Source organism: Lipotes vexillifer, unplaced genomic scaffold (genome assembly GCF_000442215.2).
Source record: "Lipotes vexillifer unplaced genomic scaffold, Lipotes_vexillifer_v1.1 scaffold291, whole genome shotgun sequence".
Taxonomy (NCBI): Eukaryota; Metazoa; Chordata; class Mammalia; order Artiodactyla; family Lipotidae; genus Lipotes; species Lipotes vexillifer.
In genome coordinates, this window is record NW_006794559.1 from 1,051,750 (window position 1) to 1,061,792 (window position 10,043).

Sequence of the window (10,043 nt, forward strand, 5' to 3'; positions counted from 1 at the left end):
ACCTGGCTCCCATCAGGGCTGAGTGCCCTGTGGGCTTGGGGCACAGCCCTGCTGGGACTCCCCTCCAGTGCTCCTCCCGTTAGCATTTCTGCTGTTGGATCCCATGACTCACTGACCTCCTCCCTCCCTCCTCCCCTTCCTTCCCTTCCTCAGAGAACGTAATCAGGAAGGGTGCTTGGCAAACACATTTTCTGCCTGCCTGAAAACATCTTCGTTTTGCTCTTACACCTGAATGAAACTCTTCGTTGGAATTCAATTTCCCTCAGAATTACGAAGACATGGCCTCTTGTCTTCCAGCATCAGTGTAGCTGGAGAGTCCATTTATTTTTTTCACTGTAGGTTTCCTCCTAAGTTTTGCACTCTTCTCATGAGAACGTGCCTAGAGGTGAGTTTATGGGGGGTTTTTATACATCTTTATTGGAGTACAATTGCTTTACACTGTTGTGTTAGTTTCTGCTGTATAACAAAGTGAATCAGCTATATGTATACACATATCCCCATATCCCCACCTTCTTGTGTCTCCCTCCCACCCTCCCTATCCCACCCCTCTAGGTGGTTACAAAGCACCGAGCTGATCTCCCTGTGCTATGCAGCTGCTTCCCACTAGCTAGCTATTTTACATTTGGTAGTGTATATATGTCCATGCCATTCTCTCACTTCGTCCCAGCTTCCCCTTCCCCCCAACCCGTGTCCTCAAGTCCATTCTCTACGTCTGTGTCTTTATTCCTGTCTTGCCCCTAGGTTCTTCAGAACCTTTTTTTTTTTTTTTTTTTTTTAAGATTCCATATATATGTGTTAGCATACGGTATTTGTTTTTCTCTTTCTGACTTACTTCACTCTGTATGACAGACTCTAGGTCCATCCACCTCATTACAAATAACTCAGTTTCGTTCCTTTTTATAGCTGAGTAATATTCCATTGTATATATGTGCCACATCTTTATCCATTCATCTGTCAATGGACATTTAGGTTGCTTCCATGTCCTGGCTATTGTAAATAGAGCTGTAGTGAACATTGTGGTACATGACTCTTTTTGAATTATGGTTTTCTCAGGGTATATGCCCAGTAGTGGGACTGCTGAGTCGTATGGTAGTTCTATTTTTAGTTTTTTAAGGAACCTACAAACTGTTCTCCATAGTGGCTGCATCAATTTACATTCCCACCAACAGTGCAAGAGGGTTTCCTTTTCTCCACACCCTCTCCAGCATTTATTGTTTGTAGACATTTTGATGATGGCCATTCTGACTGGCGTGAGGTGATACCTCATTGTGATTTTGATTTGCATTTCTCTAATGATTAGAGATGCTTTCTCTAATCCTTTCATATGTTTGTTGGCAATCTGTATATCTTCTTTGGAGAAATGTCTATTTAGGTCTTCTGCCCATTTTTGGATTGGGTTGGTTTTTTTCATATTGAGCTGCAAGAGCTGCTTGTATATTTTGGAGATTAATCTTTCGTCAGTTGCTTCATTTGCAAATATTTTCTCCCATTCTGAGGGTTGTCTTTTTGTCTTGTTTATGGTTTCCCTTGCTATGCAAAAGCTTTGAAGTTTCATTAGGTCCCATTTGTTTATTTTTGTTTTTATTTCCATTACTCTAGGAGGTGGGTCAAAAAGGATCTTGCTGTGATTTATTTCAGAGTGTTCTTCCTATGTTTTCCTCTAAGAGTTTTATAATGTCTGGCCTTACATTTAGATCTTTAATCCATTCTGAGTTTATTTTTGTGTATGGTGTTAGGAAGTGTTCTAATTTCATTCTTTTATATGTATGTAGCTGTCCAGTTTTCCCAGCACCAATTATTGAAGAGGCTGTCTTTTCTCCATTGTATATTCTTGTCTCCTTTGTCAAAAATAAGGTGACCATATGTGCATGGGTTTATCTCTGGGCTTTCTATCCTCTTCTATTGATCTATATTTTCTGTTTTTGTGCCAGCACCATACTGTCTTGATTACTGTAGCTTTGTAGTATAGTCTGCAGTCAGGAAGCCTGATTCCTCCAGCTCTGTTTTTCTTTCTCAAGATTGCTTTGACTATTCGGGGTCTTTTGTGTTTCCATACAAATGGTAAAATTTTTTGTTCTAGTTCTGTGAAAAATGCCACTGATAACTTGATAGGCATTGCACTGAATCTGTAGATTGCTTTGGGTAGTACAGTCACTTTCAACAATGTTGATTCTTCCAATCCAAAAACACGGTATATCTCTCCATCTGTTTGTATCATCTTTAATTTCTTTTATCAGTGTCTTATAGTTTTCTGCATACAGGTCTTTTGTCTCCTTAGGTAGGTTTATTCCTAGGCATTTTATTCTTTTTGTTTCAATGGTAAATGGGAGTGTTTCCTTAATTTCTCTTTCAGATTTTTCATCATTAGTGTATAGGAATGCAAGAGATTTCTGTGCATTACTTTTGTATCCTACTACTTGACCAGATTCATTGATTAGCTCTAGTAGTTTTCTGGTAGCCTCTTTAGGATTCTCTATGTATAGTATCATGTCATCTGCAAACACTGACAGCTGTACTTCTTTTCTGATTTGGATTCCTTTTATTTCTTTTTCTTCTCTGATTGCTGTGGCTAAAACTTCCCAAACTATGTTGAATAACAGTGGTGAGAGTGGGCAACCTTGTCTTGTTCCTGATCTTAGAGGAAATGGTTTCAGTTTTTCACCATTGAGAACGATGTTGGCTGTGGGTTTATCATATATGGCCTTTATTATGTTGAGGAAAGTTTCCTCTATGCCTACTTTCTGGAGGGTTTTTATCATAAATGGGTGTTGAATTTTGTCGAAAGCTTTTTCTGCATCTACTGAGATGATCACATGGTTTTTCTCCTTCAATTTGTTAATATGGTGTATCACATTGATTGATTTGTGTATATTGAAGAATCTTTGCATTCCTGGGATAAACCCCACTTGATCATGGTGTATGACCCTTTTAATGTGCTGCTCGATTCTGTTTGCTAGTATTTTGCTGAGGATTTTTGCATCTATGTTCATCAGTGATACTGACCCGTAGTTTTCTTTTTTTGTGACATCTTTGTTTGGTTTTGGTATCAGGGTGATGGTGGCCTCACAGGATGAGTTTGGGAGTGTTCTTCCCTCTGCTATATTTTGGAAGCATTTGAGAAGGATAGCTGTTAGCTCTTCTCTAAATGTTTGATAGAGTTCACCTGTGAAGCCATCTGGTCCTGGGCTTTTGTTTGTTGGAAGATTTTTAATCACAGTTTCAATTTCAGTGCTTGTGATTGGTCTGTTTATATTTTCTATTTCTTCCTGGTTCAGTCTCGGCAGGTTGTGCTTTTCTAAGAAATTGTCCATATCTTCCAGGTTGTCCGTTTTATTGGCATATAATAGCTTGTAGTAATCTCTCATGATCCTTTGTATTTCTGCAGTGTCATTTGTTGCTTCTCCTTTTTCATTTCTAATTCTGTTGATTTGAGTGTTCTCCCTTTTTTTCTTGATGAGTCTGTTCCCTTTTTTTTCCTGATGAGTCTGGCTAATGGTTTATCAATTTTGTTTATCTTCTCAGAGAACCAGCTTTTAGTTTTATTGATCTTTGCTATCATTTCCTTCATTTCTTTTTCATTTATTTCTGATCTGATCTTTATGATTTCTTTCCTTCTGCTAACTTTGGGGGGTTTTTTGTTCTTTTTTCTCTAATTGTTTTAGGTGTAGGGTTCGGTTGTTTATTTGAGATATTTCTTATTTCTTGAGGTAGGATTGTATTGCTACAAACTTCCCTCTTAGAACTGCTTTTGCTGCATCCCATAGGTTTTGGGTCGTCATGTTATCACTGTCATTTGTTTCTAGGTATTTTTTGATTTCCTCTTTGATTTCTTCAGTGATCTCTTGGTTATTAAGTAGTGTATTGTTTAGCCTCCAAGTGTTTGTATTTTTTACAGTGTTTTTCCTGTAATTGATATCTAGTCTCATAGTGTTGTGGTCGGAAAAGATATTTGATACGATTTCAATTTTCTTAAATTTAACAAGGCTTGATTTGTGACCCAAGATATGATCTATCCTGGAGAATGTTCCATGAGCACTTGAGAAGAAAGTGTATTCTGTTGTTTTTGGATGGAATGTCCTATAAATATCAATTAAGTCCATCTGGTATAATGTGTCATTTAAAGCTTGTGTTTCCTTATTTATTTTCTGTTTGGATGATCTGTCCATTGGTGAAAATGGGGTGCTAAAGTCCCCTACGATTACTCTGTTACTGTCAGTTTCCCCTTTTATGGCTGTTAGCATTTGCCTTATGTATTGAGGTGCTCCTATGTTGGGGTGCATAAATATTTACAATTGTTATAGCTTCTTGGATTGATCCCTTGATCATTATGTAGTGTCCTTGTCTCTTGTAATAGTCTTTATTTTAAAGTCTATTTTGTCTGATATGAGAATTGCTACTCCAGCTTTCTTTTGATTTCCATTTGCATGGAATATCTTTTTCCATCCCCTCACTCTCAGTCTGTATGTGTCCCTAGGTCTGAAGTGGGTCTCTTGTAGACTGCATATGTGTGGGTCTTGTGTTTGTATCCATTCAGCCAGTCTATGTCTTTTGGTTGGAGCATTTAATCCATTTATATTTAAGGTAATTATCAATATGCATGTTCCTATTACCATTTTCTTAATTGTTTGGGTTTGTTATTGTAGGTCTTTTCCTTCTCTTGTGTTTCCTTCCTAGAGAAGTTCCTTTAGCATTTGTTGTAAAGCTGGTTTGGTCGTGGTGAATTCTCTTAGCTTTTGTTTGTCTGTAAAGGTTTTAATTTCTCTGTCGACTCTGAATTAGATCCTTGCTGGGTACAGTAATCTTGGTTGTAGGTTTTTCTCTTTCATCAGTTTATATAGATCCTGTCACTCCCTTCTGGCTTGCAGAGTTTCTGCTGAAAGATCAGCTGTTAACCTTATGGGGATTCCCTTGTATGTTATTTGTTGCTTTTCTCTTGCTGCTTTTAATATTTTTTCTTTGTATTTAATTTTTGATAGTTTGATTAATACGTGTCTTGGCATGTTTCTCCTTGGATTTATCCTGTATGGGATTCTCTGTGCTTCCTGGACCTGACTATTTCCTTTTCCATGTTACTGAAGTTTTCAACTATAATCTCTTCAAATATTTTCTCAGTCCCTTTTTTTTTTCCTCTTCTGCTTCTGGGACCCCTATAATTCAAATGTTGGTGCATTTAATGTTGTTCCAGAGGTCTCTGAGACTGTCCTCAATTCTTTTCATTCTGTTCTGCAGTAGTTATTTCCACTATTTTATCTTCCAGGTCACTTACCCATTCTTATTCCTCAGTTATTCTATTGATTCCTTCTAGAGAATTTTTGATTTCATTTATTGTGTTATTCATCATTGTTTGTTTGATCTTTAGTTCCTCTAGGTCCTTGTTAAACGTTTCTTGTATTTTCTCCATTCTATTTCCAAGATTTTGGATCATCTTTACTATCATTACTCTGAATTCTTTTTCAGGTAGACTGCCTATTTCCTCTTCACTTGTTTTGTCTGGTGGGTTTTTACCTTGCTCCTTCATCTGCTGCGTATTTCTCTGTCTTCTCATTTTTCTTAACTTACTGTCTTTGGGGTCTACTTTTTTGCAGCCTGCAGGTTCGTAGTTCCCATTGTTTTTGGTGTCTGCCCCCAGTGGCTAAGCTTGGTTCAGTGGGTTGTGTAGGCTTCCTGGTGGAGGGGACTGGTGACTGTATTCTGGTGGATGAGGCTGGATCCTGTCTTTCTGGTGGGCAGGACCACGTTCAGTGGTGTGTTGTGGGGTGTCTGTGAACTTAGTATGATTTTAGGCAGTCTCTCTGCTAATGGGTGGGGTTGTGTTCCTGTCTTGCTAGTTGTTTGGCATGGGGTGTCCAGCACTGGAGCTTGCTGGTCATTGAGTGGAGCTGGGTCTTAGCGTTGAGACAGAGATCTCTGGGAGAGCTCTCGCAATTGATATTATGTGGGGCTGGGAGGTCTCTGGTGGTCCAATGTCCCGAACTGAGCTCTCCTACCTCAGAGGCTCAGGCCTGACACCCAGCCGGAGCACCAAGACCCTGTCAGACACACGGCTCAGAAGAAAAGGGAGAGAAAAAAAGGAAAAAAATAAATTAAAAAAGTTATTAAGACAAAAAATTTTTTTTAATTATTAAAATAAAAAAATAAAAAAAGAGAGAAACCAAACCAATAAACAAATCCACCAATGATAACAAGCACTAAAAATTAAACTAAGATAAACATATAAATCAGAAACAAGTCAGTCACAGACAGCAAACCCCAAGTCTACAGTTCCTCCCAAATCCACCACCTCAATTTTGGGGTGATTCATTGTCTATTCAGGTATTCCACAGATGCAGGGTACATCAAGTTGATTGTGGAGAAACAATCTGCTGCTCCTGAGGCTGCTGGGAGAGATTTCCCTTTCTCTTCTTTGTTCACACAGCTCTTGGGGTTCAGCTTTAGATTTGGCCCCACCTCTGCATGTAGGTCGCCCTCTGGCGTCTGTTCTTTGCCCAGACAGGAGGGGGTTAATGGAGTGGCTGATTAGGGGGTCTGGCTCACTGAGGCTGCGGGGAGGGGGGGTACAGATACAGGGCAAGCGTGTGGTGGCAGAGGCCAGCGTGACGTGAAAGCCTGAGGCGCACCCTCTGTTCTCCCAGGGAAGTTGTCCCTGGATCACGGGATCCTGGCAGCGGCGGGCTGCACAGGCTACCGGGAGGGGAGGTGTGGATAGTGACCTGAGCTTGCACACAGGCTCCTTGGTGGCTGTAGCAGCAGCCTTAGCGTCTCATGCTCATCTCTGGTGTCTGCGCTGATAGCCGTGGCTCGTGCACGTCTCTGGAGCTCGTTCAGGCGGTGCTCTGAATCCCCTCTCCTCGTGTGCCCCAAAACAATGGTCTCTTGCCTCTTAGGCAGGTCCAGACTTTTCCCCGGACTCCCTCCCGGCTAGCCGTGGCGCACTAACCCCTTCGGGCTATGTTCAAGCTGCCAACCCCAGTCCTCTCCCTGAGCTCCGACCGAAACCGAAACCGAGCCTCAGCTCGCAGCCCCGCCCGCCCCCGGCGGGTGAGCACACGAGCCTCTCGGGCTGGTGAGCGCCGGTCGGCGCCGATCCTCTGTGCGGGAATCTCTCCGCGTTGCCCTCCGCGCCCCTGTTGCTGCGCTCTCCTCCATGGCTCCGCAGCTCCCCCCCCCCACACCCCCCGTCTCCGTCCGCGAAGGGGCTTCCTAGTGTGTGGAAACCTTTCCTCCTTCACAGCTCCCTCCGAGTGGTGCAGGTCCCATCCCTATTTTTTTGTCTCTGTTTTCTCTTTTTTCTTTTGCCCTACCCAGGTACGTGGGGAGTTTCTTGCCTTTTGGGAAGTCTGAGGTCTTCTGCCAGCGTTCAGTAGGTGTTCTGTAGGAGCTGTTCCACAGGTAGATGTATTTTTGATGTATTTGTGGGGAGGAAGGTGATCCCCACGTCTTACTCCTCCGCCACCTTGAAGGTCCTTCAGGAAGATGTTTTTAAATAACAGGGAGAAGGGCCAGCAGACCACAAAATTGGCTGGATGGGGAGCACAGAAGCAAGGCCTGGGTACTCGATCTCTCTAACTTTCAGTTTCCTCTCTCTCTAAACGGAGCTATTGATCTGTTTGGGCTGTGGCAAAGGGGAGAGGTAGTCTACATTCAGTGTGTGGCATATAACAAGGCCTGTATAGGTACTGTTTTTACATTATTATTCATCATGTGACTCTGGAATATCCCAAACCCAAGCGTAGAGTCAAAACTGAGTTGAGCATCAGTTCTTAGAGGAACTGAACTTCTGCCTGTCCTTTTGCCCCCTCCCCCCGCCCCAATTTCACCAAAGCTAAGCTCCCAACTACTGCAAGAAGCTGTATGGATCACTAAGAAAGAAAACAACAACGATTAAATGATGACACAAGGCTTTCTTATCACTAGGTACAGGAGGCAACTGATTTCAGAGATGTTTAAATGGGAAAACATGTGTCAGAGCCAGTGAGTGATAGTTTACTGTGTTCTACTAGATAATCTCTGTGACTTTGGACTTCACTGGGGCAGGGAGCAGGGGAAGGAGACAGGGAAGGAGATGGGCAGAGGCAGGCGGGAAGCCTCTGAGCTACAGCCAGGACCAGAGGAAGAACTGGGTGGTTTGTAATACTGCACACATGTCTCATACGCACGAACAGCCTGAGCTGCCTGTACACAAGCGACGTTTCCCAGGGACGCACCCCGAGAAGGCTGTGGGCTCAGAGACAGACGTGAGAGGCTTCAGAACATTTTGTCTTAAACTTCCTGACTCTTAGGTGGCCCCTTAGCATCTCTAACCTTTGGAAATGTGTTTTATGTCTTTTTCAGGGCAACCTGAGAAAATAAAGATTTTGTACCCAGTGTATAAAAAGTACCCTGAGGAGGATTTGTTCCTTTGTTCAGAAATATTTACTGAGCATCTATCATGTGAGTCATATTAAAAATGAGAAGCCCTCCCTGGCGTAGGATTTGCAGTCTTGTGGGATGGGCTGTGCACACTAATGGGTGACTTTTCTGTGTTCAGGTGGCCCGTGAAGAAGAGGAAGCTGTGTAAGGAGCCAAATGTCATACGGGATCTTAAGAGCCTGGGCCCGAAATCCATTTCCACGACTCACTGGCTTTGGTACCTTGGATGTCCAGCTTTGTGGGGGTCTGTGTGTCTCAGTTTACTCATCTGTAAAATGGGGCTTCACATAGTACTTATCTCTTAGCATTATTGTAAGAACCCAATGAGTTAACACACGCCTGCCTGTTATGAGTACTTATTAAGTGTTCATTATCTTAACAGTCAGAAGCCACTATCCAAAATTAATTTTTAAATATTAAAAAATTCGAAATAGTATAATAGAGAGTATAAACTCTTCTTCCCATCCTATTCCCCAGCTACCTGCTTCTCTTCCCAACAGCCAAATTGTCTTCCAGAGACAATTTAGGTTCATACAAGCAAATGGTAGCACATATATAAATGGCACAGATTATATACACCATTCTGCACCTCGGTTTTTTTAAGCTTAAAACTTTATCTTAGATGGCTTTCCAGATCAGAAGTAAGAAACAGAGGTTTCTCATTCATTTTTTGTTGGTGTTGAATTTTTCTCTGTTATACAGATATATTGAAAATTGCCTTATAATCTCTTTTAAAAAGGCGCCTTTTTATTTTTTTCTATTTTATTTATTTATTTATTTTTGGTTGCGTTGGGTCTTCGTTGCTGCACACGGGCTTTCTGTAGTTGTGGCGAGCGGGGGCTACTCTTCACGCGGTGTGGGGGCTTCTCATTGCGGTGGCTTCTCTTGTTGCGGAGCACAGGCTCCAGGCGCACAGGCTTCAGTAGTTGTGGCACACAGGCTCAGTAGTTGTGGCTCGCAGGCTCAGTAGTTGTGGTGCACGGGCTTAGTTACTCCGCGGCAGGTGGGATCTTCCCAGACTAGGGATCAAACCTGTGTCCCCTGCATTGGCAGGTGGATTCTTAACCACTGAACCACCAGGGGAGTCCCCCAAAAGACGCCTTTTTAAAAATAACGAAACTATTTTAAACTTGAAGAATTTTTATTCTTGTACTCTTAAATTTTAATAGTAAAAAATAAATTTTGGGGCTTCCCTGGTGGTGCAGTGGCTGAGAGTCCACCTGCTGATGCAGGGGACATGGGTTTGTGCCCCGGTCCGGGAGGATCCCACATGCCGCGGAGCAGCTGGGCCCGTGAGCCATGGCCGCTGAGCCTGCGCGTCCGGAGCCTGTGCTCCGCAACGGGAGAGGCCACAACAGTGAGAGGCCCGCGTACCGCAAAAAACAAACAACCAAACCAAAAACAAACAACAACAACAAAAATAAATTTTGGATATTCTGATTAATATGTGGCAATAAATTTAAAAATACATATGAAATGGACAATTCCAGAAAAATAGAAATGACATATGGGGCTCAGGATAAAAACCAGAATTCAGAGTTGTAACAATATAGTATCTAAAATGTCCAATTTCAACAAAAAAGTATGAGACAGGTGAAGTAGCAGGAAAGTGTTACCCGCCCCACCCCCGTTCC